At 41.9% G+C, this 27,619-nt stretch overlaps 1 protein-coding gene across 4 annotated transcripts in view; it reads right to left on the bottom strand.

Annotated features, from left to right (window-relative positions):
- The window catches only part of PLPPR1 (phospholipid phosphatase related 1), a 335,427-nt gene that overhangs the window by 211,939 nt on the left and 95,869 nt on the right, over positions 1-27,619 (bottom strand). For 2 of the 4 annotated variants that reach the window (XM_089301257.1, XM_089301280.1), the window contains exon 1: positions 12,330-12,480. The exons of the other annotated variants lie outside the window; for them this stretch is intronic. The gene's annotated coding sequence lies outside the window, so the exon portion shown is untranslated. Of the gene's footprint in view, positions 1-12,329; positions 12,481-27,619 lie in introns of those variants that run through there. 4 annotated transcript variants of the gene reach the window in all.

The raw sequence follows: 27,619 nt of genomic DNA, 5'->3' as shown, positions 1-27,619 counted from the left end.
TGAAGTCAGCCCCCATTTGAGTTCAAGCCTAGCTTCTTCAGAAGTACAGGCATAGCTGACCAAGAGCATCCCAAATTTCAAGTTCTGATTTTTTAACCCACGAATTCACTGTTTAGCTCATTCAGAATATATGACCAGAAAGAGGCAGTGCAGGATGGTGGTTAATAGGTCAAGTTTACATTCAGACTGAAAAAGTATTAATCCCAGTTCTGCCATTTTCAGTAATGACACTATGGGTAAGTTACCTGAACTTTCTGTATCTCAGTTTACCAATTTGCAAGATAAATTCTAATGAGACATTCTCTTAGTGAAGGAAGAAGCACATCTAGTGAGAGGAATGATCATTTCATCTTGTTGAGAAAGGTTTGGAATAGCCAATGGTGAACAGAGAGTAGAACTGCTGACACCGAGACCCAGATTCCAACTGGAAAGAATAACCATGCAGCGATAAGGCCAGTTATTAGGGTTATTCTTTCCATTTTCTATACTGTTAGGCAACAAATAGAGAAAGTCAACTATGGGACTAATCTGGGGTAGGGAATCCTTTGATAGTTAACAGAGCTAAAATTCCAGAAAGCATGGGAATACAAGGTTCCAGAACAAGTTCAAAAGTCAGGTAAATCTGGGTATGAGGGTATTTCAGAAAGGTTGTAGGAGAATGGAATCAAAAGCATGACTTACTTTACTGCCAAAGAATTTTTGAAGTCCATGCAGTTTTCACATTAGGCATTTTCCCCCTTTAATATAAAAATTTCCCATCAAAAATTTTTTTGCACAAAATAAGCTTGTGCTTTTATTCCATTTTTACATAGTCTTTTGTAAGTACCCCACATGTCTCAGTACAATTTCACAATTTCAGTTACTTACATATTTATTCATAGCTTTCTCAAGTCTATCCTATTTCTAGGTAACTAACTTTAAATCTACCGTTTTTACTTAGTCTTATTCTAGGTATAGCAAATATGAAATCATTATTCTTTTCTAATTTTTAGTCAATAAATACACATTTTTACTTGCTCATTCATGTAGAACATAGAATCCTCCTACTCATTATGTGTTAAGAAAAACAAAAAATTATTTTTAAGAACTTGAGCTTTGGGGTCAGCATTGTGGCACAGTGGGTTAATCCAGCAACCCATATGAGAGCGGTTTCAAGTCTTGGCTGCCCTACTTCCAATCTAGCTCCCTGCTAATGCACTGGGAAAGCAGTGGAAGATGGTCTGAGTGCTTGGGTCCCTGCCACCAACATGGGAGACTCAGATGGAGTTCTAGGCTCCTGTCTTCTGTCTGGCTCAGCCCCAGCCTTTGCAGCCATTTGGGGAATAAACCACTGGATGGAAGACCTCTTTCTCCCTCTCTCCCTAATTCTGCCCTCCAAATAAGTAATAAATCTTTTTGGGGGCCACTGCTGTGAGTAGGCTAAGCCTCCACCGCAACACTGGCATCCCATATGGGCACTGGTTCTTGTCCCAGCTGTTCCTCTTCTGATCCAGCCCTCTACTTATGGCCTGAGAAAGCAGAAGAAGGCCCAAGTTCTTGAGCCCCTGCACCCAAGTGGAAGGCCCAGAGAAGCTCCTGGCTCCTAGCTTCAGATTTGCCTAGCTCTGGCCATTGTGGTCATTTGGAGAGTGAACAGCAGATGGAAGTGTCGCTCCCCCTCTTCATGGAGGAACGACACTAAACCCTGCCTAGGCTTCATATCCGAGTCACGGCACCATTATGTCGCTCCCCCTCTTCATGGAGGAACGACACAGGACCCTGCGCTGTTCTTTCATCTGCTCGGCCCTCCCCGGGTTTGCTGCTGGTTCTTCCCAGGTTGGCTACCGACCCTTCCACCTCCGTGGAAGGGCGGTTCCCCCTGCCACATTCCCCACTTCCACAGGGGAGCGGCACACCGCCGGCCGGCTCTCTCGGGGGCTGCACAGGTGTTCCCCTTAGATGTTCCTGGTGCATGCCGTCTCTCTCCTCCTTTATAGTCCTCTTCCACCAATCCCAACTCTGCTACCCACACGCCGAGTACGCTGCTCTCCTCCAATCAGGAGTAGGTCCTACAGTTTATTGGTTGAACTGGAGGCAGCTGTGTAGAAGCTGTTTCCCTTCTCAGCGCCATATTGTGGGAGAGCAGATGCATAGAATAAGTCTTAATTCCAGTAACTTAGTCTAGTCCGAGTTGCTCCCAGTTGCTCCCCACATGGAAGTCCTTTCTCTGTCTTTCCTTCTCTGTAACTCTGTCTCTCAAATAATAAAATATTTTTAAAAAATCTTAAAAAACAAAAACTTGACCTCAGTTTAATTACACTGAAGAGTAAGTAGTGAGATTTGCCACTTGCATTGTGATTTTTGGTACAGTACTTAATCTCCCTAATACTCTATTGATGGTAACAATGTCTACTTCACTGGTAACAGCAGGAATCAAATAAGGAAATTCATGCAAAATGCTTACCCCAGTGATTGACACAGCCTAGATGATCAATAAATTATACTATTCCTGTTGCATCAATCCTCATAGTCCATAAGAATTTATGATTCTAAAATGATTAGATGACATGAGTCCAGAGTCTTCCCTACTGCTAGACAAAGTCCTCATAGTTTCTCCTAGGAGACCCATCTAGTCCCACAACATACAACAGGAGGACTTGTCCTTTATAGTTAGTAATTAATGCTTATTTCCTACTCAAGGGATTCTTACTAAATGAACATGTCACTCCTACAAGGATAAATCATGCAGAAGTGTCATTTTCCTCCAGATGAAAACTTCTATATTTGGGTCCTTTTCTCATGACATTCCTGCCTCTTGTCATCATCCTGACTCCTCTAAGGAGATTGGTACCTACTGACAGAACTTGAGATCACCCATCTCATGGAAACATTCTCTACGTTTATCACATGTGCCTTACTTGATCTTGCTGCTTGTTTTAGTCTGACATCCTAGCACCGTGCAACTCTTCCTATTTGGTTAGACAGAATACATCCATATCAAAGTGTGACAGTTCAGAAAGTCTTATTACATACACTCTACCAAAACAATCCTCCTCACAACACACTGGCCAAGCTATACTGTACATAGTTGATTGCTGTCTTTGTATCCACATTCTCCAGCACTAGTTCTTTTAACTTTTATATATTTTTATTTGAAATGTGGAGGGACACGGCAAGACAGAGATCATCCATCTGCTAGTTCACTTCCCAAATGCCTGCAACAGCCAAGGCTGGATGGACCAGACTGAAACCAGGAGCCAGGAACTCCATCCAGGAAGTCTCCTACATGGGTGTCAGGGACCCAACTACTTGAGACATCATCTGTTGTCTCCTCATGTGCGTTAGCAAGAAGCTGCATCTGAAGCAGAAGCAGAAATTAAACCAAGGCACTCTGGTATGGGATGTGGGCATCCCAACTGGTATCATAACCATTGAACCAAATGCAACCCCCACTCCCACAATTTCTAAGGCAAAACAATTTTGTTGGTTTCTTCTGTTATGTTAGGTTACAATGTGTAATTAGGTAGCTGCCATATTTTTCTTCCTCCTCTACCTCTCCCTCCCCCTCTTCTTTTTTGAGAGACAGAGCTCCTATCTGCTGATTCACTCCCTAAATTATCATAGTGAAAGGATGGAGATGACCAAAGTGGAGATACAGGAACTTAATCGAGGTCTTGCATGTGGGCAGCAGGAACCCAATACTTGAGCCATCACTGCTGCCTCTTGGGTCCACAGTGACAGGAAGCTAGAATCAGCAGCAAAGCTGTGAATTGAACCCAGGCACTCTGATGTGGGACACAGATGTCTTAACCACAAGACCAAAGGCTCACCTGTACCTTCTAGGAGGAACATTTGTCCTTTTATAACAGATGAGATATCAGGGAGCTATTTGAATGTGAGTATATCCCTGGGGAAAGAGGTTGCTCTGTGAATACATGAGGTACCCTTTTCTGCCTTTTAGACACTTGCCAATGCATATAAAAATACAAAAACATACATATACCAATTTCCACCCTGACGGTTTCAATGCTGTTTCATTCTCACCATCTTTTCAAGCATCCATCTGTCATTTGCAGTAACAACCAGATCCTGGTATGGAGTAGCTCAACAAATACCTTCTGAGTAGATCAAACTTGAAATTAGCTTCAGTCCATTTGAAAGATCTATTTTCTCTACTTAATTAACTGTTTTCCATTTATCCAGGAAAAACCAAATCCATTTTTCAAAACTAACTTTTCTGAGAAAATTTAAAGCCTTAGTCCAGCAGTGGGGGGGGGGGGGGAGGTTGAGTAGATGGGCAGTGACACCTTTCCTTCTCTGACTTACATTGTTCCCCTCATTTGAGGAGACTGTAGATTCACAAGCTTTGGTTCATTAATTCGATCAAATGGCAGATGTGTGGCAGATGTTCATCCCCCTTGCTCAGGTGGGAGTTGAGGCACAGAGTGAGGATCCAGATTGTAGGCCTTCAGCCCTTGGCACTGGACCCACATACATCTTTTACTTCTAATGCACCATTTTAGGGTGACTGGGTCAGGGATCAGAGGGTATATAGGAACTCTGTACTTTCTGCTCAGGTTTTGCTGTAGACCCAAATCTACCCAAAATAAACAATTTATTCACTTCTAAAAACAATAGTCACTCCTTTGGTAATGAAGATGTATAGAAGTTTTGTTTTATACCTTCAAGTCTACAAATGCTAACATAATGATGGCACTCCCAGTTCGAGTGCAACATGGTAACTCTTTCACCCTCTTTTCAGTCACCCTCAGTATCTTATCTCATGACTCCACCAACCCTGAATACAGAAAGGACCCATCTTCAGAGTCATCATGAGCAGCAGGTACTTTGCTCATTGTGCTGATCTGTTACATCCCTTAAGTGCTAACTAAGTACTCAAGAAGCAGGAATCAACACCTTCAAATGGCAGATAATGGCCCAAGTGCAGTGTATCTTCCCAGGACGATGAAACTAAAATAGTGTCTTTTGGTGAACTAGACCTTCTCACTGTCTCTTAACTGCCATAAGCCATAATGCTTTCCCCTAGCCAAAAGCGAAACACACACACACGCACAAACCCACAAAACTAGAATTTGAACCCACATATTTCTATTTCCAAGTTCATATTTTCCCTCCAGATCTCTCTATGGATGGGATTTGTTAGGACTGAAACTGACTCTTTACGAACTGTAGTGACTTCTGTGTACCTGTAATATTGCTGGTACACAGTTGTTTTTTCCATATTAGAATCATTAAATTTATTATAATTACTTAGTTTTCTCAGCTTTATTTTATCCTATTTCTAAAAGGTGAAGAAATAGATTATTTCATAACAAACAGATTTTTAAAAGCTGTACCAAGTGCAGCATTGTTTTGCCATGTGGCCTCTTGGGATGAATAATATTATAAAGACAGAGAACTACGTTCTCCACCATATGGGATGTTAGTCACTTTTGGCTGCTCCTCTACATCCTTGGAAACAAGCCAGTATCATTGTCTCCCATGCTATGAGACCTGTGAGAGGCTGCATTGCCAGAGCTAATGAGGAGTTTGTGCTCAAAGGAGAAAAAGTCATTACTTGGTACCCCAAGAAGTCATCATCAAAATCATGAAGAGAAATCATCATTACTCAGTCTTTAGACATTAGGTCTACGGTTCTTTACCAAGTAAAATTTCTGATATTTGTTTATGCCAGAAATATTTAAACCAAATGATTTTGGGGTTTAGGTTGGAAGAGAAATGCTCATTTGAGCATATCTGCATTACACACTGTGCTAGGCCCAGTATCCACTTTTAATACTTACAGCAATCTCAGTAGCGATGGCATATGCTTTATGACCAGACAATCTTGCATCTGAATTCCAGACCTGCCTTGCACTAGACAGGTGACCTCTGCTTAGTTACTTCACTCTGTTCCTGGATTTCCTCATTTGCAAAATGGAAGTTGTCACAGGAAACCAGAATTTTGTGATGAGGAACGAGTGAAATGTTTGTAAAGCATTTAGCCCAGCATTCAGCATGTAGAGAACATTCGCATTCATTAATTCTTTACATTCACGACCTGTTTGTGCCAGGTGCTGCTCGAGGCTTTGGGGAGACAACAGTGAATGAAACAGAGCCTCTTACTGTGGATTTTAACATTCAGAAAAGCAATTATGAATTTTAACAACCCGGCATGTTCAAAGGTAGGAATACTAGCCTCTGTTTACAAATAAGGAAATTGAGGCAGAGGAATTCATGTCACCAAGAAATATCAGTCGCAGGAACCCTGATAGGCATTGATTGATATCCTTTCATGACACCAGTTATACTGGTCATGGACAAGATGACAGAGTTGTCTTAATGTCTGCATATTCATAACCTAATTATGCATATGCATGAGGGTGGTAGTGATAATTCACACATACAGTCTAATTTATTCTACCTCTGGGCTGTGGGTGGCCATGTGCAGCAAGAAAGCTTGTGATTTACAGTCAGGGGATCTGGATTTCAATCCTAATCCTGCCACTTATTTGATACCACGTACCACCTGTGAGTAACTTGATTTCTTCAATCTGTTCATGTACACTGTGATGGTAGCTGTGCACTCAAGGATATTTGGAGCACTGAATGAGGTATGTACATTCAGGAACATTGTAAACTCTTAGCACACTATAGGAAGGAATGCTGTGACTATTTCAGAGGCAGAAACTTTTCTCTTCTGGAATTTAAGCCTCCAGTAATTTTCTAGAAGTTACCCATATTAAAAATTGTACCACTGCTCTTTCAGGTATTTTGTTGATCAGAACCCCCATGACTGCCATGTATGGCATGAAGACTATGACTGCAGAGGGGCATCCAAGAGGCAAAAAATCCGAGCCAACTCTACTTACCACGCTGTGTGCCCCAGCCCAAGACTGGCTCTATCCAGAGAAACAGGAGTCTTTTTTTTATAATTTGCCCAAAGGCCGAGTATGGTCTAGCAGTGTCCATGATTATATGTTGTATTCTTTCATTTTGCTTTCTTCGATCTACTTCTGTCCCCAGTGACTTATTGTTCCTCCAACATTTTATCCCTTCTGGTATCCACACTTTTTACTTCTCCTTCACTTTCCTTCTCACCTGACAGTGGTTCCAATGAACACACACCTCTCCCTGTATTTACCAAGCCCAATGTGCAGAGCATCTTATTCAGATCTGGCCCCCCAGGCTGCCAAAGTTGTCTGATTGCTCTTAAGAGCTAAAGGAATGGGCTCAGTGAGAAGACCATGTTGACCGCCAAAAGCCGGATGCTGATGCTGAGGAATCACGTTCAAGCTTTCATTGTGCAACTAAGACTTCTTATAATTCAACATCTTTCATACATTCAAGTACATAAAGTTCTTAGAGGCAAACAAAAGGACAAATACAATTCTTTAAAAACAAAAAGCACACATTTACTTTGTTGCCAAAAAAAAAAAAAAAATGAATTGGGAAGAAGGGATTTGAGTGCAAGATTCCAAAGCAACCAAGTAAGGAAAGGCAGTGAAATCAGAAGCTTCACCAGGGAGATAAAAGCAGCTTAAAGTTGCAGGAGAAGAGGTCACTGTCAGGCAAGTCACATGTTGACTGGCATAAGACAGAACCAGCAAAGAAGAACCCCAGAGTTTTTTATTCTGTTCTCCAATTCATTATTCTCCATATCCAGTGAAACAAGTCTGCTCTGATGAACACGCATGCATTTATTTTCCCAACTCTACAGCTGACAGCAAAGCCGTTCATGGGAACATTATGTTTCTTCAGGGTACTCTGCAACAATTCCAACATGCTAACAATATCTCAGCTTGCAGAGAAAAGGGGGCCGGTGATAAATGGTGCAAGAGAAGATGAGATAATTATTCCCCACTAATTCTAATTCACCTCCCACTAAGGGCTCTGAAGGGAAATGGAAGCAAAAGGAGGAGGAGGAGGAAGAGAGGGTGAGGAAAGAACTCTGAAGTAATTTACACCCACTCAGTGGTAAAGGAGAGGAATTAAAACTGATTGGGGAAACACACACACACACACACACACATACACAGAGAGAGAGAGAGAGAGAGAGAGAGAGAGAGAGAGAGGAACTAAAGCTCATTGGGGAAACACATATACACTCGGTGTGGGAGAGAGAGAGAGAGAGACAAAGAGACAGGGAAGGCTTGCCTAAATTCCTGAAACATTTAACAGCATCTACTACCTGCTTTTGTATTTTGTCTGCTGAGTTCTTGCCCTGCCTCTTCCTCCCAGAACAAAAACTAAGATAACCCTTGGCTGTGCTAAAGTAAAAGACTTACCTGCCTCCCCCACTGCTCCTTTTCTCATTGAGTATCTGTGGAGCAGTCGGGGCAGGAGGGGAAACTGGAAAGTGTAAAGATGAAAATACCAGCACAAGAATGGAATGACAAACAGGGCTCCCCAGAGGATGTCCGTCTCCAGCTTTATCAAGAGAGGACTCCCTGGGCAGCAGACCCTGCAGCCCTCTGGTCAGAGGTGACTCAGTAGAGGGAGAGACATCTTTCTACTCTGATGACCTACACGATTCAGGAACACACCTGCCAGAATATCAACTCCACATCAGACCTTTAGGAGTGACAGGCAGTTTGAGCCTGGAAGCTTCTCCTAAGTAGAACATGATAATGTTTCATTTATCTTGAGCTAGTTGGTAAAAATGTGAGAAAAAGAAACACTCTGGAGGGGAAAGAATTAAAACTGAGTGGGTCAGCCTGGCAGGCATGGAAACAAGGAAGCCCTTTAGAGAGGAGTGTGAAATCATGGTCAGTTAGCGCAGGTGGTGTGGTACAGTGGCACGCTCTTCGCCCTGGGAATCAGAGCTTGGTTCTAAGCCAGCACTCCCAACAATGAAATGGCCTGTTTAGGACTGGGTGTTCCCACATGAGGGCTGATGAAGGCTTTTTTTGAGGGAGGAAGGGAGTGGTTATAAACTAACATTTGCTTTTTTCACTTTAGGAAATGCAGATAGAAAACAGAAAGGCAACAACACAGAACCAGAAACACCACTATGGGGGTAGAATTTACCCCGTCTATGTTTTTTGTTCTGATTCCACATGGTGATGCAGTTGCAAGTCCACTAGGCAGGGGAGCAGGGCTGATAAGGTGGGCCTAATACCAGCTCTGGCACTCATCAGTGTGGGCCACCTGGTGGAGCAGTTCCTAAATTCAAATGAGAAAAGGTGGGAGTTGAGCCTCACATGTCACTCTTTCTGGGTCCTTTGTTCCCTTCTGTGCTGTACCCAGCCTTAGTTCTCACTTTTTGCCCACAGATACTCTGAGGAATCCCAGGGTTTATCAGGGAGCTGCTGCTTCCATTCATAAGTGGTACAGCCCCACCACCTCCCATGTGCTCTCACTGTTCTGAGAATCCTTTCCTACTGCCTCCCAAACTCTTAGTCATTTACCAAGCTGTCCACAAGTCATTCCTAGCTGCTCTGGTCAATTGAAATGGATCTCTCAATCTTCTCTTCTTACAGACAACATATCACTTAGCACTTGGACTGCATTATCTTACTTTGTCCTCAAATTATTTTTTATGACTTTGGCTTGTCTCTTTAACTGGAAAGAAAATTAATTTATGGCTTGACTCTAACTGGAAAGAGAATTAATACATAGGTCTTCCATTGGTTCACTCCCCAAATGGCTGCGCCAATCCAAAGCCAGGAGCCAGGAGCTTCTTCCAGGTCTCCCACGTGGGTGCAGGGGCCCAAGGACTTGGGCTATCTTCTACTACTTTCCCAGGCCACAGCAGAGAGCTGGATTGGAAGAGGAGCAACCAGGACTAGAACCGGTGCCCATATGGGATGCCGGCGCTGCAGGTGGAGGATTAACCTACTGCGCCAAGGCACTGGCCCCGAAGATTCTTTAACTCTTCATATTCTCTATGGTGCATAAACAAGCAGTCATTGAAGCTTAATACACAGAGATGTAGACAATTGGGTTTGAGGACCAGTAGAAAACTATTAGTAGATTCCAACTTCATCTTTCTATAGAAAGAAACTCAGACACATTTCCTAGAACCCCAAGCCTAAACTTGAGTTAGCTATTCCTCACCTATGGTTTCCTTGACTGTCCTTGAATATTAGGAATTCAAATATCTGAATGCTTTTAGTGGGCGAGCTCTAAGTTTCCAGTGTCCGAGTGTCTTATCTGTATCTCACTTCATTTTCACAACTACCAAACAGGTATCATTGATGCCGTTTTGTGGACGGGGAAAACGAAGCACAGGAATGTTAAACATCTTGCCCAAAACTCACAAAGTAGTAATACGGGAGCTGGGGCTCGAACCCAGATTTTTAAAATTCAGAATCTGGGTTAACTTTGCTCTAGTTCCTTTTCCCTACATGGCTAAATTCAAGAGTCACACAATAAAGTCATCCTTCTTCAGCCTGGAACTTTCATATTTTTCAAACTGACAGCATTGAACAACAGTGCTGTTTACTCTTTATTTAGTGCTCACTCCGAGCAGGCACTACACTAAGCATTTGCATATGTCACATCCTTTAGTCTTCAAAAGCCTAAAACTAGTCCTCTAAATATTCATTTTAGATACAACTCTTATTCCTTTTTTTACACATAAAGTAATTGGATCTTGAGCTAAATAATTTATCCAATGACAAAATGCTTTAGATGGCAAATTGAGGATTCAATTTTAGATCCATCTGATACTGGAGGCCAAAATCAACCTGTTTGTTTTCCTGCTGTCTCATATTATGATAAATTATAGTGCTTAGATGATTTAATTACAGCAAATTTTCTTTTATAATGGCCATGAAAATCAGAGGGAAATAATTAAATCTATGTTCTCCCCAGCAATTGAACACTACACTTATTAAAAGGAAAATTATATTAGAGGATAGATTTCAAAAGCTTGTGTGATAGAAAGGGACAACCATGTGCAGTAAAGAGTTCAGGAGTGGATCAAAGTGGGTAATGACAGGGGAAATTCTATATTGGAAAAAACAAAGAATTCATGTTATTCTTAGGACTGTTACTCAAGCTCGTCTTTCTGGAAGTTTCCTGATTGGAGCATGGTTCCCTAGGGATTTCTATCAGCATTAAACACTAGTTCAGCTGAACAGTTTTGTAGCATGATTGAATCTAACTGGTGGCCAAATTCAACATGAGAGAACACAAACCATCAACCCTGCTTAATCATTCAAGACACAGGAAAGTTCCAGAGACTGAAGAGAAGGGACCATAAAACCCACCTAAGTACTAGAATACCCAAGTACATTCTTTTTTTCTTCCCCTTCTTCTTAAGACTTGATTTTTCAGGCTGGCGTCACAGCTCACTTGGCTAATCCTCTGCCTGCAGCGCCGGCACGCCAGATTCTGTCCCAGTTGCTCCTCTTCCAGTCCAGCTCTCTGCTGTGGCCCGGGAGTCCAGTGGAGGATGTCCCAAGTCCTTGGGCCCTGCACCCGCATGGGAGACCAGGAGGAAGTACCTGGCTCCAGATCGGCACAGTGTGCTGGCCGTAGCGGCCACTTAGGGGGTGAACCAATGGCAAAAGGAAGACCTTCCTCTGTCTCTCACTATCTAACTCTGCCTGTCAAAAAAAAAAAAAAAAAAAAAAAAGACTTGATTTAAAAAAAAAAAACAAACACAACTTTAACTTCACAGAGAAACTGGAAGGTAGAGACTTGCAATATAGCCCATGCTTTCCTTCCTTGAATCTCCTCCCCCATGATCAATATGCTCCACCAGTGTGTTGTATTTGTACAATTGATGACCTACACTGATAGTCACCCAAAGTCCACAGTTTATATTAGGGCTCACTCTGAGAGATGCACATTACAGGGGTTTAGATAGACAATGACATGTGTTCATCATATAGTGTCATGCAGAGCATTTCCAGTGCCCTAAAAATCCTCTGTGCTCCACCTATTTACCCCTTCCCCTGCCCCTAACTCCTGGCATCCACTGATCTTACTGTGTTGATAGTTTTACCTCTTCCTAATGTCATGGAGTTGCAATCATATGATATATAGCTTTTTCGAGGTGGCTTTTACCACTTAGTAATACACATTTAAGCTTTTCTCCAAGTCTAGCCAAGGCTTGAAAGCTCATTTCTTTTTAGTTGAATAACATTCCATTGTCTAGGTGTACTATTGTTTATCCTTCACCTACTGAAGAATGGCTGGGCTGTTACCCAGTTTTGGATAACGGCTTTGGCCCAGTTCTGGCCGTTGCAGCCCTTTGGGGAGTGAACCAGCAGAGGGAAGACATTTTTTCTCTTTCTCTCTCACCACCCCTCCCCCTTTCTACCTCTCTGTAACTCTGCCTTTCAAATAAATAAATAAATCTTTAGAAAAAAATCAAAAAAATGCAAGTTCTGGCAAACCTGACACGTCTGAGCTGCTGCTGCTGCTGCTGCTGCTGCTGTCTGAAAGAGTGGCCTCAGAGCTGGCCCAGGACACTCCTCCTTGGAAGAGTCCTCCGTGTTTGGACTCCCTCTGGCCTGCTTCCTGCCCCAGTTGGCCCCTTTAACCTGATCGCCCCACAATAGACACAGCTGGGACCAAGGAATTTGGGATTGCTTAGGAATTAGGGGTTTAGTTTTGGAAACCTGCTTTCACTACTTTTAAACAAAAAAAATTGCTTTCACCCCCTCCTGCATTTAGAAATTTTCAAATGTGGCAAGAATTCTCCTCTTAAAATAATTATTAATGGGAGGTAATCTCACTTCACACACACACACACACACATACACACAAACATAATTATTCTAGAATCAGCTTACTAGGGCATTATCATAGGTAATTTTTAAAACATGCATAATTTCTAAAAATAATATTAGAGTCAGGGTTATCACATGTTTCTTCATCATTAAGTTGGCCTTATCCAGAATAAAAAAGAGAGGAGGCATTACACATTTATTTATCCTAGAAAGTATATCTAGTATTAATACTACTATTTCTTCTCAATACTAGTTTTTTACATGTGTCCTGTTAACTACAGTTTATACTTGGATTAACTCAGGTTCACAGAAGTTTAATAAATCTGTCCAGAGCTTCGCATATAAATAATAAGTGGCTGAGTTCAAATTTGAAATCAGACGCATCAAATCCAAAGTTCACACTCTCCCAGGTACTTCTTTATCGCCCATCTCGCAGTTCTCACATTACCCTGACACACATTCACTGCATTATCCTGATTTCCTCTTAGAGCAGCTGAACACACTTAGACCTATGCTGCCAGCTTAGTGCATACAAGCGGTGGAGGAGGTAAATAGGTGTCTGGAGGTGATTTTGTATTATCTATATTTTTAGGCAGATTCTACTTTCTTTGTGGGTTACTTTACTCTCGGTAACTGGTTGAGAATCAGCAAGAATTAAAATCAAGCTGAGAAAGTTCTCAGCAAATGTGTGTCAGTTTCATAAAAAAAATATAGGTTCTTAACGACATGTAAGGGTACTTCAAAGAGTCTAGAAAAATGGAATTAACAGATAAGTTTTCTTTGGTACAAAAAACTGAAGCTATGCATTTTTTTCATTGAATCCATTTTTCATGACCTTTTTTGAAGGTTCTTTGTATGCATGGATTTCAAAAAACATTTGCACCAAAATAAACTTTAATTCCATTCTCCACAAACTTCCAGAAGTACCTTTGTGCAATAAAATGTATCCATCCATAATAATGGCTACTGCTCATGGAATTCCAGACTTCCATCTAATTTCATCTTGAAATACCTCTTTAAGGTTGCTCTATTAGTATGTCCCTGCTATAAGAGAGCCAAGTGAGGGGGAATGACACATTAGATTTACCAGAGCGGCGCAGCTGCTGAGGCGCAGAGAGGAATCTACAAGCTCCGACCCGAATGCCCCTGTTCTGACCAACGTTCCCTGCACACTGTTCTCAAAGGAGAAGCTTCTCAGGGCAGGCACTGTGGCATGGCAAGTAAAGCCATCACCTGCGATGCCAGCATCCCTTATGGGCACTGGTCTATGTCCTTGCTGCTCCACTTCCAATCCAGTGCCCTGCTATGGCTTAGGAAAAGTAGCCAAAGATGGTCCAAGTGTTTGGGCCCCTGCCACTTATCTGGGAGACCTGGATGAAGCTCTTGTCTCCTGGCTTCAGCCTGTTTGAGCCCTGGCCATTACAGCCATCTGGGGAGTGAACTAGCAGATGGAAGATTCTCTCTCTCTCTCTCTCTCTCTATCTATCTCTATCTCTATCTCTTTTTCTCTCTCTAACTCTTTCAAATAAATAAATAAACCTTTTTTTCCCCAGTGGAGAAGTGTCTCATCATGCAAACAGTGGTAAGAGAATATTAAAGGGAAAACACTGCATGTAGAATAATTTCAGTGGTTTTTTTTTTTTTTTTGCCTTTTTCCCCCAGTTTCATGAGATATCATTGACAAACTAAACTTGTATGAAGTGTAAATGTGATGACATTTGATATATATATATATATGAATCCATCACCAAAATCAAGACACTGATCCCAAAAGGATTCCTGATTGTCCTTTTAATAAAAAAAGAGAGAGAGAGATTTATTTAATTATTTATTTGAAAGGCAGAGTTACAAAGAGGAAGAGGTAAAAAGAGAGAGAGAGAGAGAGAGAGAGAGAGAGAGAGGTCTTCTATCTGCTGGTTCACTCCCCAAATGGCTGCAACAGCTGAGCTAAGCTGATCTGAAGCCAGGAGCCAGGAGCTTCTTCTGGGTCTCCCACATGGGTGCTGGGGCCCAAGGACTTGGACCACCTTCTACTGCTTTCCCAGGCCATAGTAGAGAGCTGGATCTGAAGTGGAGCAGCTGGGTTTCCAACTGGCACCCATATGGGATGCTGGCATTGCAGGCAGCAGCTTTACCTGCTACTCCACAGTGCCAGACCCCCTCATTGTCCTTTATGGTTAGTTGATCTCTGCCCTTTGTCCTGGGGCAACCACATTATCTGCTGTTATGAGACATTAGTTTGCATTTCCTAGAATTTTACATAAATGGAATCATACAGTATACATTCTTTGTTATTGAGCTTTTGCAATCAGTATAATTATTTTGAGATTTACGCAAGTTGCTATATCAATAGTTTGTTCTTTTTTATGGCTACTGCTGAGTAGTACTCCACTGTATGGATATACCACAATTCGCTTTCCAGTTTGAGGGTATTACAAATAAAGTCACTGTGAACCTCTGTGAACAAATCTTTGTGTGGACATACACTTTCATTTTCCTTGGATAAATATCTAAGAATGGAATGACTGGGTCATGTGGTAGGTACATGTTTTAACTTTTTGTTTTTAAAGATTAATTTATTTACTTCAAAGTCAGAGTTACACAGAGAGAGAAGAGGCAGAGAAGAGAGGTCTTCCATCCACTGGTGCACTCTCCAATTGGCCACAACAGCGAGAGCTGTGCTGATCTGAAGCCAGGAGCCAAGAGCTTCTTCTAGGTCTTGCACATGGGTGCAGGGGCCCAAGGACTTGGGCCATCTTCTACTGCTTTCCCAGGCCATAGCAGAGAGTTGAATCAGAAGTGAGGCAGCTGGGGCTTGAACCGGTTCCCATATGGGATGACAGCATCGGCAGCTTTACCTGCTACGACATAACGCTGGCCTCTGCATGTTTTAACTTATAAAAAAGGGAACAAATTACTACTGCTTTTGTTAATTTTTATTTATTTTCATTTTTTGTTTGAAATATGGAGAGACAGACAAAGAGAGATCTTGTATCTGCTGATTTACTTCCTAAATGCCTTCAACACTGGAGCTGGGCCAAGCTGAAGTCAGAAGCCTGGGTTGGGGCCAGTGCTGTGGCATAGCTGCTTAAGCTGCAGCCTGTGGTGCCAGCATCCCATATGAGCACCAGTTCATCTTCTGGCTGCTCTGCTTCTGACCCAGCTCCCTGCTAACGTGCCTGGGAAAGAAGCAGAGGATGGCCCAAATGCTTGGACCCCTGCCACTCATGTGGGAGACCCAAAAGAAACGCCTGGCTCTTGGCCTTGGCCTGGCCCAGCCTTGGCTGTTGCAGCTATTTGGGGGAGTGAACCAGCAGATAGAAGATATCTCTCTCTCTCTCTCTCTCCCCCCCCCATCTTTCCCTTTCTCTTTTTCTAACTCTGCCCTTCAAATAAATAAATCTTAAAAAATAAAAAGAACCTGGGTCTTCCATGTCAGAGACCTGACTACCTGAGCTATTACCTGCTGCCTCCCCGGGTATGCTGCCTCCCCAGAAGCTGGGTGAGAAGTGGATCTGGGACTTGAACACAGTTACACTGATAGGGGATGCAGCATCTCCAGAATCATCTTCGCCACTGTTCCACATGCTCACCACTACCCCCAACTGTTTTGTAAAGTGGCTCTAACATTTCACATTCTCATCTACAGCGAATGAGAGTTCCAGTTGCTCTATACCTTTGGCAATATTTGATATAGTCAGTCTTTTTCATTTTCAATAAGGATATTTTGGACCACTACAGTATGCTTTGTACATGCAATAGAATATAGGAACAAAGGAGAATTAGAAGACATGACACTGTACACCATGGAGGTCAATGTTTTCCTGGTTAGACACGGAAGTAGTTAGAGTACCTTTAGTTCAGATGTTTATCTATGATCTAGGATACATTTTGAGAATTAATATGGTATCTACATGGGATAGGTTAGGCATTATTAAGAGTTGCTTGTCAGGCCGGCGCCGCGGCTCACTAGGCTAATCCTCTGCCTAGCGGCGCCGGCACACCGCGTTCTAGTCCCGGTCGGGGCGCCGAATTCTGTCCCGGTTGCCCCTCTTCCAGGCCAGCCCTCTGCTGTGGCCAGGGAGTGCAGTGGAGGATGGCCCAAGTGCTTGGGCCCTGCACCCCATGGGAGACCAGGAAAAGCACCTGGCTCCTGGCTCCTGCCATCGGATCAGCGCGGTGCGCCGGCCGCAGCGCGCCGGCCGCGGCGGCCATTGGAGGGTGAACCAACGGCAAAAGGAAGACCTTTCTCTCTGTCTCTCTCTCTCTCACTGTCCACTCTGCCTGTCAAAAAAAAAAAAAAAAAAAAAAAAAGAGTTGCTTGTCAGGTTTGCTTCAGGAAACAGCTTCATACTAAGCTTGTGTTGTCAGAAGGAGAGGTGGTGTTACAGAATCCTCTGACTACACTTACTTGAGTTAGCTTATTAATCATTCTATTCTTCATAATGAGGGTTATGCTGTGAATGGCCCTCATTAAACTTTGAAACAAGTACTATGAAATGATTTCCCAAAGCTCTCAAGTGAGATTATCAACCCCACAGATTACATGGATTTAGGCAAAGAAATGGATAATAATCTGTATATTTGGAGAGATACCAGAGTAACTTGGCCATACCGACAGAAAAAAATGCCACCTTCATCATGTTAAATCTGCATTCTGCTGGCTGTAAAATGCAGCATCTAATCACTGCTTTGAAAGGAGTGTGGGTTATCCATGCTTCAAAGCAGCAATAAGAAACTAAGTTTGGTATTACGTAAATGGTCTGCCATCAATTGCTTCAAATGACACACAGGTTTGGCAAGAGTAAATAAGATCATAATTATATTTCAAAGGAAATATTATTTCTATTCACTTAAAAAACAAGCATTCATCCATTTAAGGAAAGAACTCTGAATGTAAACAAAAAACCATGAGGACAGGTTGGGAAGAGTCAGTCCAATGAGGCTTCTGCTTCATAGAACTTCACAGCTGGATGCTCTAGTTACAATGTAAGTCACTTGCCTGAGTTCTTCAATGCTGGCGGTCCCAGTGTTTCTTTAAAAGTTTCTCTACACATAGCTCCCTGGTTCTCCACAATACTTTCCATAACCCAAAATGTTTTATCTTTCTAGATCCCAGAAAAATCCATAAATTATTCTTTCTAGAGAATCTGTCAACCTGAATCTCTGTCTGCATTCTAGTCGTATTGCTGAACAAGCTGTTTATTTACAGAACTACCAATAACTTCACAATATATTTAATTAGATGGACCTATGGATTCTGATTACCTGCAGAAATTGTTAAACCATGTCTAACACTTAGGGGAAATAGTACATATGACTCTACAAATAACTTCTAGAATACTATTATTTGAAACTATTTTTGTTATGCTTGTTTAATATTACATATTCATTTTAAATATGCTGAGATTTTTATTCACCAAAATTTTTCTTACTCTATGAAGGAATTAAAATAAACTTGGTGAAGTTTCTACCTCTAAAAAATGAGAATCATTACTGAGTTCTTGTGTGATAAAAAAAACTCTTAGAAAAGTGCCAGGTACAGATTGATGTAATTCAGTCTTTGCAGCATTATTATTAAAACCAACAGCTGTAAACCATGTCAGTGTTTGCAAAACAAAGAAGAGACAAACAGGGTTTTAAAATGCATGGAAAGGGAATATATCTCTATGATATATGACAGTGTTCCTGTGGCGAGATAAGCCTTCAGTGACAAATCAGAAAAGACTGCCAGATACTATTCCTTGTTATGGCTCAGATGCTGCTCCTGAAAAATCCCTCTCTGCACATTCAAAGCAAATTGCAAGAGCTAACCTGGAAAACAAATGAATACACAGCAAGTCGCAATGTCTATTTCAACAAAAAGGAAATAACCATCAATAAGCTCACTGGATATGCTCCAGGGTTCTGGAAAGCACTGGCAAATGGTATCTCTGTGTTCTTTTGGGTGACTGGGACCTCTCAGTTCTTCAAATCACAAATTAATGGCATCAATCATATAATCATAGCTAGATTTATAATCTGCCCTCAAATGCTTCACCCAGTGTACATGCTGTGTCTAAAGAAGGAAAGACAGACTCAGCAAGCAAAATAGCAAAGATGAAAGCTGCTATCTTCTAGAAGAATTCACTCTTCTCACTGCCTTATAATTCTCGCGGCATAGCCAGCCATGAAATCCTTGCAACTCTGGTTAATCTTAGTCAATTATTTTTCACCTTCTTTGAGTACCACATCCACTCTGTTTGCTGACATGGAAGATGAGAACTGACTGTATTCATGTGCTGAGATAAATGTAAAATGAAGCTCGTCTAGGTTTAGTCTGCAGTATTTATTAAAAATTAAAACTACTCCCTGATCATGAATTACAGTTGTAAATGTTTCTTGTGACTAACATTCAAAAGGACAGAACCTCATAAAAAGCCATTATTTCCTTACGAAAGGTGGCCTGATGTGTTGAAAAGACAGATCTTCAGAAAGATGTGGCTCCAGATTTGGACTCTGCTATATTGGGAATCGAGACAATTGACTTAAACCCTCCAGGGTCTTAGTTTCTTTACCTGTGAATGATAAGAATAAACCTCACCTAACAGTTATTTGCACAGACTAAAGGACATAAGTGCACGGGAGATCAATGAATGCTAATTTATTTGTCTGGCAGAGAGAAGTTAGATATTGCTTTTTAAATGCATTGCACTATTCTGCAGATCATATTTCCCATAATCACTATGTGTACTGAATGCTGTAGTTTCTAAAAACAAAGAATCTGTCCATCAGAGACAACCAGTGGTGACAAGCAGCCTTCCAGTCTGTACCTAAACCTCCAGTGATTGCAGTTCACCCCTTGTGAATCAGCCCCATCTATGTATGAGCAGGTGTAACTGTCAGATAATACTTCTCTAAATTGAACCCAAACTTGCTTCTCTGTGATAGCCACTCACTGATGGATTCTAATTCTTTCCTGTAAGAAACCAAGCCCAAGGGAGAGGATGCGATTGTGATGATAAGATGGAAAAACCATCACATTCCAGATAGAAAAGAATCAAACAGAAAGTGCATCATAGGGTCACATTCTTTCCCAGGGTACAGAAATTAAGCCGAGCAGGATGAGAGGCTAAGCTAACCAGTCCCCAACTTCACACTTACATCTATTGAAGGATGGAAAGATAGGACAACAACCATTTCCTTTATTCAACTGAGGAGACAGAAAAGTCCTAGGATAGAAAGGGCAGATAGTAATTATAATAGGCAGTCACTCATCCAGTCATTCAATAACACCTATTGCTAACCGACTAAGGACAGAAAGGCATGATATGCTACTTAGAAAGCTAACTCACCAGGCAAGGAGGTCCAAGCCAATAAGGATATTCATTATGCTTCCTTGAGAAATGATAAACATATATAACAAAAGCACAACAACATGGGTAAGATATAATTATTGGCCAATGACATTGAAAAACATAAAGCTGGACACTTGAATGTTTTCTCTTTTTTAAACGTTCCATCAAGGTCAACAATAGGAACTCAAAATTGGTTCCACTGGCTGTTAACAGCTGGAGTGAAGGCACCAACAGGGGTGGACATAATGAAAAAAAAAAATAGTGAGAGATTTGTATTCTCTTTCTCACACTTGGCAGATGATTTTTTATTATTGTACGTGTGAAGATATTTTCTTCCTGGAAGCCTTAATAAAAAGAGACAGGAACATCACTTGAGGCATCACAACGTGGGACTTACAAGTCACAAGAAAGAACCCAGGCTCATTTAGCCAGTAAGTTAAACCTCAATAAAGCAAGGACTAAACACAGGGAGAAACATCTCCTAACTTCTACTTGTCATGGCAGTAAACTGAGGTTAGATGGCCAGTAGTGTGGCCAATGATTACAAAACGATAGTTGAAACAGAAGTGGGAAGTTTGGGTTGGGAAGGAAATGGGGACAAAGGATGAGAAGAGAATTATTGCAAAATCCTGAGCCACCGAATTCCCTAAGAAGACGAAGACAAAGGGCCTAAGACTCAACTGAGGCTCTCTTTGAGGTCCTGCAGAAGATGTTCCTCACCTGGCTCCCCAGGGCCTTCAGTGGTCTACAGAAAGTAAAAGGATTGTGTTATGGTGCTACATTTGTCCTTCCTCCACATGCTCACCAAGGTTTCTAGTTTCTAATGAGCATTCCCATTAATCTACTTCAAGACTTTAGAGTGTCAGCTCCTAAACTTCTCCACAGTATGGGCACTTGGCTGCCTAAGGTAGTTCAATGCCCCCTAGAAGGAAACTGGAGCATGCTCCACAGCTCTCTGCTGCCCTCCGCTGGCCACATGTGATGGCCAGGGTATGCTCTTTGGCTCTGGGCTCTGCAAAGTAAAATGGCTACTCTAAGCATCTCCCAGGAGATAGGGTAGATTTCCACAGTGCCAACACAGCTTACTGCCCTGGAACACAAGGGTACCATGACACAGGAAAAAGTTCCACCTCCAAAGGCTTCATCCAATGTTGTCCTGCAAAGAGGAGACAGCAGCTTTTCATTCACTAAACACACATTTAATGCTGTGGCCCAAGGACACAGTAAGTCTGAGGAGACAGAAGTGAAAAGGACAGAGAAAAGGAACTTGGGAAGCTTCCATTACTGCATGCCAAATTATGGATGACCCATTGTCAGGCGTCTAATTCTAGTATAGGAGAAAAGCAACTTGCTACCTGAGACCGAAGCCCAAGTCCTTTAGGTATTTCCAGTAATAAACTTCTCATCCAAAACTGAACTTCATTTGCCATGTCTTTGTCTTTTGTTTTGTTTCATTTTGACAGCATGAAAGTCTAAGATACATAGCCTGCCTTCAAGGAGTTTCACAATTAGAAAGAGAGGTTGGCGCCGCAGCTCAATAGGCTAATCATCTGCCTGTGGCACCGGCACCCCAGGTTCTAGTCCTGGTTGGGGTGCCGCTTCTGTCCCCGTTGCTCCTCTTCCAGTCCAGCTCTCTGCTGTGGCCCGGGAAGGCAGTGGAGGATGGCCCAAGTCCTTGGGCCCTGCACCAGCATGGGAAACCAGGAGGAAGCACCTGGCTCCTGGCTTTGGATCGGTGCAGCACACCAGCTGTAGTGGCCATTTGGGGGGTAAACCAACAGAAGGAAAACCTTACTCTGTCTAACTCTGCCTGTCAAAAGAAAAAAAGAGAGAGAGAGAGAGAAAACAGTAACGAACTAAAATAGAAATCATCATGTGGCAAGAGCCAAGCTCTATGAGAATGAGGAAGTAAAAACAATTACTAGGGGTCATCTTCTAGCACAGATATCTGAACTGAGATAAACTCTCAGCTCCTTCAAGTAGAACTCCTTTAGCATGATCTGGAGTAGATTTTGCAATCTTTCCCAAACTTCTTTAGCTGCTCTAACCACTATCCAACATCTCCTAGCACAAAAGAAATGCATCTTCATCTTAAACAATGTGTAGCTAGAACAGAGAGAGAGAGAGAGAGAATCCTTTCCTAGTTTAGAGACTATTGCTGGATCTTCTGGGCTTCATTTCTGCCTTAATTCCTTTCCATCTCTTGTTACATTTATTTATCTCTTTCTTTTAGACTGTTTCCAGAAAGGCAAATTTGGTCTCTTGAGTGCAACTCCAGACACATTCTCTTGGATAGTTGCATTTTTTTTCTCTTTGGCTCACTCAGCTCAGTCACCCTGAGCCCAGACCCCCAAATCCAACCAGGCAACACCTGTGTCCCATCTAGGACACGGCATTTGAGATCCTTGAACATTATTGCCTACAGCTGGTCAGGGGCTTCTCTTCATCAGCTTCCTCCCCATCTGTGTCCTAGTATGTTAGTCACAAATCAGAGCTACCATAGTGACCCCGTATCTTGGGTAATTTCTCTTAACTAAGCCTCCACCTTCTCTGAACATTTGATTTCATTTCATTTCACTTATGGGCTACCATCTGGATTGTATATTTGTGTTTTCACCTTGAAATCATTGCTAAACTTACAAACTTTTCATCTGTTGACTGTGTCTAACAAAACAACCCTCAGACAGGTTAACCTCAATATCCTTGAGACTCATTTACTTTGAGAAGAGGGAATCATGCAAAACTGTGGTGATTATAAGAACATTCGTAGGATTAGATAATATTCATCACGTGTTCATGATGTGCCAGGCTCTGTGCTCTCTACATTGTGTTATTTGGTTCTTACAAGTATCTTTTGAAGGAGGTGTTATTTTTATTTCAAGTGAAGAAAACTGAGACTTGGGAGAGTCCACCTTTTGGCTAGGTATTCACATATCTAATTTCAGAGTCTGCACTCTTTTTGCAAAGAAAAAAATCTATTTATTTATTTGAAGGGCAGAAAGACAAAGATAGAAACAGAGGGAGAGACAAAAAGTGAGAGAAACAAAGAGAACTCTCCCATTCTCTGGTTCACTACCCAAGTCCTACAACAGTCAGGGTTGGGCCAGGCCAAAGCCAGGAATCAGGAACTAAATCTAGGCTTCCCACAGGGTGGCAGGAACCCAAGTACTTGAGCCAGGTTCTGCTGCCTCCCAGGGTGTCCATTAGTAGGCTGCTGGAATTAGAACTGGTGGTGGAGCCAGGACTTAAACCCAGGCATTCCAAAATAGGATGCAGGCATCTCAAGAGGTGTCTTTAGTGCTAGGGCAAAAACCCACACCCAGATTCTGCACTCTTATCCACATGCTTTTCTTGGCTGCCTGCCTTTCAGATAGTAGGTGCTCCACAGCTATTTATTGGATTCTCTAGATGATACTGATATTTGGCCTCAGAGCCACAGTTTATTGATTCATAAATCATCTTTAAAGTTTTGTGCTTCTACAGAAACTCCCTTTGCGTTCTATGGAAAATTGTAGGAGCCTGAATAAAGTCCAGGACTCACTATTGAGTAGTTAGAGTGACCTGGAACTCAGGGTAAATATTCACTCCTAATAGAGTGAATATTTCTGTTGCTGTTATTGTTGCTATCATCAATTCTCCTAGCTGAATCTGCAGGAATTCTCTAAGTATAAAGAAAGCAAGAAATCCCTTTGAGGAAGACAGGATGCAGCTAAGTGTGCATTCAAGTTATATAATAAAAAGCATAATGCACACATGCCCTATGGTATATGCACACATTTCACTGTCAGGTTTTAAGTAATGGTTGCTAGAAAGGCTATTATGCAATATGAATTGTTAGGTTTTTTACATCTATGATTTTTTTAAACTTGATTCCTTGCCCTCTCTTATATTCCTGAAGGGAGGGAAAGATACCTCCTTCAATCTCAAATGGCAACTTATACTTTTAATAATAAAATTCTAATGGTGTGGTAAGACCACATCTGTTGCATTCATCACTGCAGCCTGTGTCTGTTCCATGGAAGGCATTCAATAAATAATTGCATAACTGAAATCACTCATCATTCCCACAGCTCTCACAACTCTAAGGTAGGCTGCGTTACACAGTTTCAGATGCTCTCTGCAAATCAGCTGAGAGCACAGATCTATGTTAATGTTTAGGCTGCCTCTTTTCCTATACATTCCTTAAGCTCCATCTGGAAAGAAAGTCATTTTCCAGGAGTGAGCCAAGCACTTTGTTTCTCTGGGGCTTTGTCGTGGAAGTGGAATGAGGTGTTGTAAATGAATGTTCTTCCTGTACTGCGGAGATTGGACAGAACATGACAAGGCAGCAAAATGAAATGCAGGCTGGCCCCAGACTGATGCTCGTGTTACCTGGAGAGTCATCTCCAGCAGCTGCAGGGCTCAGACTCCTCTGAGAAACATAATTAGTTACAAGAGGTAACAAAATAAAAGGAGACCTCCCTGCCACCTCTTAAAGGTACTGAGTAAGTTCATCTAAAGCAGGTCATTCATGAATGGCATCTAGATCTCCCCATAGAGAAGCATGTTTAGCAGCATCCACCTACTGGGTTTTTCAATGAATTCAGGAAAAACTGGAATCCCTCACTGGCCGTTCAAACCTTCATTAGATTGGGATTAACCCTCATTAAGCACTTTGTACTGAGAGAGGCAGACGTGTATAATTGGGAAGAACATCTGTCCAGGAATCAGATTAAGTTCAAATCCCTCTCCCACTGTGGCTCATCCCCCATCTACCTTTCTCCTTCTGTCCTGGGTCTCTAGAGGCTTACCAATGGGTGGATCACATCAGCTACTTTACCCTTCTGCTACCTAGTAGAAATCACTATTAGGAAACTGAGGGAGAAAGGAGAGTGAGTTCTGACACCTCCACTCTGTCTCTCTCCTGTAGAGTTGTCTTACGCCAGCTGAATTCATAATCTAAAGATCCAAAGTCTTGTTTGGGTGACCCTCTCTACACAGCCCTGTTTCCTGGATTTTCAAGTTTACAGTCTCCTTAAATCTGGCAAATCTGAGTGTGCTCTCTGTTCTCTGATGGGATCCTATGTGATACACAATATACCATAGGTGATTGTAACAGGTTGTTTAACCTCCCTGGATCTCTGGCTGCTCATCTACATTGGGGGTGTAGTAGTCCTTAGGTCACATGGGGGTTGTGAGGATTAAATAACACACTTAAAGTAGTTAGAATAGTGCAAAACAAAATATTAACTAGTGTTAGTACAGAAGCTCAGTTGGGGAAGATTCCTCTTCGTTAGCCTCAAATTGTCATTCTTTCTCTCATAGCCATTCTTTCTCTCTGACTTCATTACAAAAGAAAATAACCACATATACATGTTATACCTCATTTTACTGATCTTGAGCACACTATGTGAGGCAAGCATAGCTTTTCTTTCCAGAATCCTAAGTGCAAACTGAACATTAAAGCAGTCTCTTGTCTAACCCATAGCTATCTGGAGGTCACTTCCAAAACCCAAATAAGTCAGTTCCTCTGGAGGCCAAGATTTTAATTAAGTGAGGTCAGTTTGATTTCATCTCGTATGATGACTCTGCTGGACTGGTGGTAACTGCCTGAACACAGTGTTGAGAAGGGATCAGGAGGAATGCTGTGATTCATTGTCAGTGTCTGTCATGTGCACGCGAGATGGAGTGAAGATGTCAATATACCTCTTCTCTGTCTAGTGGTCCGTCGCACATTCCCCAGCCATCAATCAAGTAACTAGTCAACAGCAATTGATGAAGCATTAGCTTTATTTGGACATTTTCTAAGGTAAAGTAGAAGACACAACAATAGTTTAGACATAATCCATCTCTTCCCCCTGGGAGTCTATAATGTAGTTAGAAAGGCAACAATGAGATCAGGCTGTTCCCAACTGTAAATGCAATGGTAATTGAAAAAGGATGGTTGTGCTGTTTATCTTATACATAGGCATTTTGCTAAGCACTGGAGATATAAAAATGATTGGAGCTGCTTTGATAGGTATATGCTGTGAAAGAGACACAGAGAAAATTTCAATACAATATCAGAATAAAAAGGATATTCTAGAAAAGCTCAGTAGAAGGATGGAGTTTTGTTTTGTTTTGTTTTGTTTTTAAAAAAGGTTTCCTGAAGAGAAGAAATAGAGTGTTGGTAGAAAGCCTTTGTACCAAAGTTCTTGATAACCTTCTCTCTAAGGTTGAAGCCATATAGCACCTCACCTGTCAATATAGTTACCTTTGGACCCCAAGATTAGCTATGTCTTAATTCAGAATTTAAACATCCAATTCCATGTTTAAGGAACTGGGCATCACATTTGTTCTGATAATATTCATGCTAATACTTGATGCCCTAGTTTTATTTATTTATTTATTTTTGACAGGCAGAGTGGACAGTAAGAGAGGGAGACAGAGAGAAAGGTCTTCCTTTTCCATTGGTTCACTCCCCAGTGGCCGCTGTGGCCGGCACGCTGTGGCCAGCGCGCTGCGGCCGGCACACCACACTGATCCAAAGCCAGGAGCCAGGTGCCTCCTCCTGGTCTCCCATGCAGGTGCAAGGCCCAAGCACTTGGGCCATCCTCCACTGCACTCCTGGGCCACAGCAGAGAGCTGGACTGGAAGAGGAGCAACTGGGACAGAAGCGGCACCCTAACCGGGACTAGAACCCGGGGTGCCGGCACCACAGGCGGAGGATTAGCCTATTTAAAAAGCAGGAATTCTTGAGGCCAAATCATTGTCTAGTTCCAGTTATCTATTATTTGCCTTGTTTCCAGTACTATATTACTGTTAGCTACATACAAATTCCTAGCATCTATTTTGTTTTCACATGAAATCTTTCCTTGTTTTCATTCTATCATAGTGAATTTATTAATTCAACACATATTGAGTATTTGCAGGTACTACACTGGGAATTATGGATCTAATGATCAAACAAAACACAGTCATTGCCTCTAATGGGCCCTACAGTCTTGGGGAATGCAAACATCACAGAAAAATAATTCCATACTGTGACAACCACTACAAAGAACAGATACTAGGCTCAAGAAGACTGTGAGAGTGGAACTAAACAGTGATATACTTCTCTAAATTAAGAGATCTATCATATGATCATATGTCCCAGCCATCCCGCTCCTGAAAATCAACCCAAACAAATTGAAATCACCATATGAAAGAGTTATCCATATTCATTGCAGCTCAATTCACATTAGCTAAGATATGGAATAAACCCAGATGTCCATCCACTGATGACTGGATAAAGAAAATGTGGTATACATACACTATGGAGTACTGCTCAGCTGTAAAAAAAAAAAAATCCTGTCTTTTGCAACAAAATGAATGCAACTGGAAACCATTATACTTAGTGAAATAAGTCAGTCCCAAAAAGACAGATATCATGTTTTCCCTGATCGAGGGTAACTAATAGAGTACCTAAAATGTAATGTATTGGAGTGAAATGGACATTTAGAGTCAATGATTGTTTACAGCCCTTGTCTCTTCTGTTGAACAGTGTTTTGTCTTGTTTTTCCATTTGTTGAGCTCTTTTACTTAGTGTATGGCCATAAAATCAATGAAATCCTATCTTCTGCAACAAAATGGGTGCTACTGGAAACCACTGTGCTTAGT

Source organism: Oryctolagus cuniculus, chromosome 1 (genome assembly GCF_051225735.1).
Source record: "Oryctolagus cuniculus isolate XC-2025 breed Fujian yellow rabbit chromosome 1, ASM5122573v1, whole genome shotgun sequence".
NCBI lineage: Eukaryota > Metazoa > Chordata > Mammalia > Lagomorpha > Leporidae > Oryctolagus > Oryctolagus cuniculus.
Note: the sequence above shows the minus strand (reverse complement) of the source record. Positions and strands in the feature narration are given on the sequence as shown.